Source organism: Solanum pennellii, chromosome 12 (assembly GCF_001406875.1).
Source record: "Solanum pennellii chromosome 12, SPENNV200".
NCBI lineage: Eukaryota > Viridiplantae > Streptophyta > Magnoliopsida > Solanales > Solanaceae > Solanum > Solanum pennellii.
Window position 1 is genome coordinate 19,201,294 of NC_028648.1, and position 7,124 is coordinate 19,208,417.

Here is a 7,124-nt window from a genome sequence, read left to right on the forward strand (position 1 = left end):
GTTGTCGGGTTATCCCAAAACCTGATGACAAATAATAAGTTGGTGCAATTGCAAATCCTCAATTTATTTTATTCTAGTACAAACTAAAAACAGATTCTTGAACTATAACAATATATAATGGCCCATCTTATTTATTCCTGAAGGAAGCCACTGCAGTTGGAAGTAAACCAACTGCATACATTTCAGAGGTTCACCTAGCTTTCAAGTAGACCGATAAAGCATATCAACAAAACATAGGAGAAATGCCAATCCATTTGCACAAATATGCCAAAAAAGTGTATAACATAATTAACATTAATGATATTTAGGATATGATAATTTGGTTGTAAAATTAAAGTAAATAAAAGACATGCAATCGTAAAATTATATAGAAAAAGAGCTAATATTCTAACTCGCTCAAGTGTACTTAGAAGTCATAAGATGCATAAACACCAAATGTATGTACCCATATCTCTAAAAGTCTGTCATAAATATCTGGAATATAAAACTCTTATGTGTCATGGATGAACAACAACCCATTGGAATTTCCTGCATGAGATTTATCACTTGTCCGAAACATATATTTTAAGAAACATACAAAATACAACAGTACAAAGTATGTAACCCAGAAGTAAATTTGGAGTGTAAGAGAGCTATCTGAGAACATAAGGCATACCCCTCCCTCTCTTATGATTTTATTCTTTTAGATTCATTATTTAGTTTATCATTGAGAAACTTTATTTCATTGAGCTGGCAAATGTTAACTTTTTTTGGTTAAGATATGTAGTTCTCCAGTTCCTTTATACAGTTCTCTTTGTTGGCAAGATATACTTAAATATCATGTATTCAAGATATAATTATCACAATTAGATAAAGCACAATTCATAAGATAGTTTGTCAATGGGAAAAAAGGCAGGGATTGTAACCTGAAGAATGGCTCCAATGACCACTTCATGTGAACTTTCAACACTATTCTGCTTCCTGAAATCGTCAATGAAATTTATTAAAGTGTATGTTTACTCCGTAACAGAAGAAAGCTACAAAGAAATTTGAGATCGAATACATAAAAAATTAAAAATAACACAGAATGACGGGAAAGAGGTTCATGTCACATCACGAAAAGACACCCTAGAAGATATGTCATTGTAGGAATGCAACCCGCGTACTTGACGTCTCGGAGGTCTTGTAAAAGCCCTTCCGTATCGTTCATCACATATACAAGTATGAAAATTAGTGGGGAATTAAAACTTTTCATACGAATATGATAAAACATCTTTTCATCTGGAATCATATAACATGCTAAGTATAAACATATGTCATCCTTAGACTGAAGAATACTTGGGACACGTCCCATACAATATGAATATAAGAAATACGTAGTCTATTACAATACTTTGCAATAAAATACATATATGTATGCCCTCGAGTCAATTCAGGACATACTTCACTTGTCTTGAACGACTCTAGAATCCAATCTTTCCTTCTCGATCCTTCTCACCTTTCACCTACACCTTTAGAGACAAACAATTGTGTGGAGTTAGTACAAACACTTGTACTTGGAATGCATTTATGCATAAAATCATGGAAACGTATATTTAGTAGAAACAAACATCTTTTCATTTAAATATCATAATATAATCATAGGAATATCATTTAACAACTTAGAAAATATAAGAAATCACTTAGCCAATTTATCACATTTTTAGAGGCAACTTACAGTGAACTACTTCACTATACAGTGATCTCCTTCACTATTTCACTATACAATGAAGTTTTCTTAACTTCCTATTAGACACTTCTAGCAAGCAATCCTCACACTAAAAGCTATCCTCAGACTCACTTAAGTAAGACAAATAGAGACCGCCCATACAAACTCTTTAGGCACACCTAAATGATCCTCAAGACCACCTATAATGAGATCAACACTGTCACATCCCAAGACCACACCCTAGAAGTTAGGGTCAATCTCGGATTCCAACTGGCGTACTTGACCTCTCGAAGGTCTTGTACAAGCCCTTATATATCATTCATCCCATATATATAATGAAAAGTAGTGTGGAATTAAAACTTTTCACAAAACATTTCATAGTCCTTAAAATCTCTTTCATATAAAGTCATCTGAAATACTAATTCTAAATCTCATCAAACTTAAGACACAATAATACTTTTGGGACACGGCCTATACACATTACTAATATTGAAATACTTAGTATATTGCAATACTTTGAAATAGAAGACATAAAAGACATCTATATATACCCTCGAGTCAATTGAGGATATACTTCAACTTTACTCGAATGATGCTACGATCCAACTCTTGCTTCTAAAATGCTCCTCACCTACCAACAACTATAGAGATAGATAAAATCATGGATTAGTACAATAGCATGTATTAAGTAGGGCATAATACATCATAATCATGAAAAATGGACATTTATTAGAAATATGCATCTTTTAATTTGAAAATCATATTATAATAATAAGAACAACATTTAACAACTTAGAAACACATAAAAAATCCGTTAGATAAATTATCGCATTTTTAAGAGACACATTACGATGACCTAAACTCAGTGTATAGTGAATTCCTTCATTCTTACAGTGAAGTTGCCTACTTCTTCCTTAGACACTTTATAGCTTGTAATCAACCCACTAAAATCTATCCTAATACTAACTTAAGTCACACAAAGAGAGTCCACCCATACAACCTCCCTAAGCATACTTCAAATAAGACACTTGCACACTTACAAGACATCAAACATATAAACATGAGATTTCCTCTACAAATGATGATTCTAAGTCTCACTTGAGTGAGTGATGAAGCAACTGCCCATACAATCACTTGCACACTCTTAAGAGATCCTATATACTACCTACGATAATCATTCTCACTTAACATAACAACATAAAGATAATATGACATTCTCTTACCAAAGGATATCAAAAGACTTACTTGAGTAAATAAAAAAGATAACGTCCATGATTAGCCTCTTCAAGATTACCTAAATAATACTTAACACTACCTAAGTTTAGATCATGTCTACATATTCAACCATTTTCCTTAGCTAGAGTCATTCTTAAGACTCATATAGGTAAGATATGAAGTGACCATTCTTATGCCCCTTTAACACCTAAACTAGACAATCCTTAAATACTCTAGAAAAATACTTATTCATTTAACATACTTTCTAAACATAAGTCATTATATTCATTAGTTCATTTAGGGGACATATAAAGGACATTCAAGTAATGGTTTGGACAAGACTTAGGAACTCCAATTAACACCTTCAAAGCCTATTATGCAATGTCTAGATAGCGTCCCATACCACCATATAAACTTCTTAGAACTTCTCTAATGCTAATAGGTATTCCATATGATGAGAATAGGCAACAATCGACATAGAAAATGATAGCAAAGCATGGAATCCAAAGTTCTAACCTACTCCGATGAGGTTTTCTACTTGCCAATGGTAGACCTTTGAGACATCCCATGTAGGGATATGGTTAAGGAATATGAAGGGCTTTCTTTGTAATCTTGTCTAATACATTAAGTAGAAATACTTCCCTTATCATACTCACTCGGTGATAGCCTTTGCTCTCATAGAGTAATTTACACTTAAGGTTCATATAAAGGGGTTCCATATAATGTTCATAACCCAATCACATTTACCCTAGCAAAGAAAGGGCCACTAGGGCTACCTCACAATGGAGACAACATGCTCATTATGACTTTCCTAACGACAAAAAGGATGTCGTTCTAGACAATAAACCTTAAGTCTATCATTCCTTTACTAAAAAGATAGCATTACGACTTTAGACCTCAATATTCATAACCTTACCACTAGGCCCAAGGTTTCACATAAAGGACCCTCTTAACATCATTTAAGGTCTCATATCATTCATGCATACAAGACTAAGATAATTTAGCATCCTAAGTCAATACATCACATATTTACTTTCATACATGCATAAAGTAATGGACACAAGTCAACCAAGACAAGACACCACATACTTCATTTTAAATCATTATTTCATGCCATTCTAGAAACACATATAAATCCATTATCATATTTAAGTCATCCTATACACTATCATTTCATCATAAATATGACCATCATAGACTCATATAGTCAAATAGGAATAACATACACCAACCTTAAGACTATATACACAAAGTCAAAGTCATAATCCAACATAATTACCGAAATAACATCAATAGAAGAACAAATAAACTCTAACATTACTTCACATGTAGATAGAAATTATCATACTTCATCTAATCAACTATACAAATAACAACATTACTTCAAGTAGTTTGTCGACAAGGCCATAATCATCATATTACATTTTAATAACGCCGACAAGGCCACATCAATTGCTAGTAAAGCACATAACACTGCCACCATAAGTGGACCATACCAATCACAACATAATAGAAGTCTAATAATTATAAAACAAAGGAAATAGAGTACCACCACTCCATCCTCAATACCTCAATCCAAAGCCAAATCACCAAATTTGATATAATAAGGCCCATACCCATGGCCATAACCAACAATTCAATATAATTATAAATTATTCATGACTAGGTCAATTTAATACATATTCATCAACCTAGATATAAATTTACTGCAATTATTACATCAATCAATAACCTATAAAAAACTACATTAGAATTCATAAACATTAGATCAGTATCAAGTAATCCATAACTTAGTAAAAAAACTAGGGTTTATCCAATTAATCGGTTCATAGGTTAAATTAGTTTAAAATAATCTAATTAATAACAATTCAATCCATAACCAATCTTTGAAGAACCATTAATGCAAAAACCAATGTATAGATCATGATATTGGACAATTCAACTTTGAAAAAATTAGAAAACATCTTTGAAAGTTGGGCTCCTTGATGAAGAGAGTTTCAAGGATCAAAAATCATACCTCAATGAAGATAACTAATCAATTTTATGAAGAATCCCCACTCAATTCTCCAATCCAAGCCCCTCCTTGAGTTTTTGCTCTAATGGTGTTCTAGGGAATTTCTAAGGGAGTTGGGTATTGACTTTGAAGAATGAAATCTTCCAAGTGTTTTAGGCATATAAAAATAGTTAAAATACCCAAAAGACCCTTAAGGAACCTCCAATACCCTTTTTTGGATGTGGGGTGAATTTACCAATTCACTCCTAACTTAACAATGAAGCTGCACGCGGGGACTGCCTTACAGACAGTTGCTAAACGACGGCCCTTCCTTTGACAAACAAACCATCCTGTTGGTCCGTGGTCTTGGACTGAGGCTGATCGTTGGCCTATCCTCTCCGAGTTCTAAGTCCCAAATTACGATAACCTACAAACGGGGCGTTGACTGGCCCACTGGGCACCGATTTACTCCGTCGTTTGGCCAGTCTTGGCACCAACTTTGGATCCTTCCTCAAGGACCCTTGTATGGTCCTTGGGTTTGTTTTCCCGGACTTTTCCAACCCAAACATGTTTGTATGCGAGTTTAAGACCTCTCAAATAAAATTCATCCAAAACAAACTAGTAAAACTCAATGAAACATGCCTAGAAACACAAGGTCATTTCAAGGCGAAAGTTTCAAACGTCATGGACGTTCTTGGACGTTTGACTTCCCAACTTCACGAAAGTTCACAGACTGCTATATAGACCATAATAACTCATTTAAGACGTTACAACCTCATGAATAACGCATAAACGCATAAAACCACATATGAGGCACATAGGTACTTAGTCGTCGAAAGTCTTGGTCGTACCTCAACGTTTGACTTCCAATGCACCTAAACTCTTAGACACTACCTCAATACTTTATTATATACCTATTTAGGACTTTATACCATTAGTACAACCATGTTAGGCTTTATTTCACCTATGTAATTTTCTTGATCTTATATTTTCCCCCACTTAGACCACATTCGTCCTCGAGTGTCACTTGCCACTCTCCGAACACTTCCAAGAATAGAGATTAAACTAGAAGCTCATTAAAATACCATATAACATCTCATACAATAAAAACATTAGAGAGAACATAAATTTCACATAGTCAAAAGATTCACAACACAACAAGAGACTAGAAAACATTCTATAACTCATCACGTTATAAAACTCACATGCTTCATTCCAAACAACAAAAACTCATTTTATTATCAATATTATACTCATATACATAAGTTTTAACCACTTCTCAACAATGTTAGACCAAATAATGAAATAGTCAAATTTGAAAATTTTAATAGTGAGTAGACAATGCAATATAGTGAATTTGACCATTTTTCCAAAAATCCAACTTTTAGGCAATTCATGATAGAAATATGCTAATATCCAAGGTAGCATAATATAAAAAAATCTTACAATATAATCATGACATCATAAAATACAGAATGCAAGAAGTTAATGAAATTCAATTTCAACAAAACTCCTAAATACCATGTACATACTACATGCTTCTACGACTTTCTATCTCATCTACTAATTATATTGTCCCACTTATAAGGAACTCATTATAGTAAAAATAAATGCAAGGAATTACCCTCATCGTCATAATCATTTTCATCCGGCATTGATCCTCTTGCCCAGAGTGCACAGAAACGAGCCTTTGCCTTTGGAACATCCTCCTTTGGAACATTAGGAGCAACTTGCCTACCCTCTTTTCCTCTAGAAGCAATGTTCGGACAATCTCTCAGCTTATGTCCTTCTTTACCACAACCATAGAAACTCCAGGTACTCCTTAGACACTCACCATAATTCCTCTTTCCACAAGTTACACATGTAGGTTTGACATTTTGAGAACTACCTCCTTTCTCCAATTTCACCTTAGGTTCTTTTTGACCTTGAGCCCTCTTCTTAAACCTAGATTTAACTTTGTCACTAGAACCACTCCTTTTTGCAGTTTCTAGACATCCTCTTAAGTTTAGACTCTTCAATTGATTGGGATTACACCATGAGTCTAGCTAGGGTCATATCATCATGTAGCATCGCCCTAGGACATTCTTCCTTCACTAGATAGGCAACACCCATCACGAAGCGACTCATTTCATCCCTTGGATTAGACACAATGTATGGGGCATATCTAGAAAACATAGAGAACCTCAAAGAGTATTCCTCAACGCTCATATTGCCTTGCTTGAGATTGCT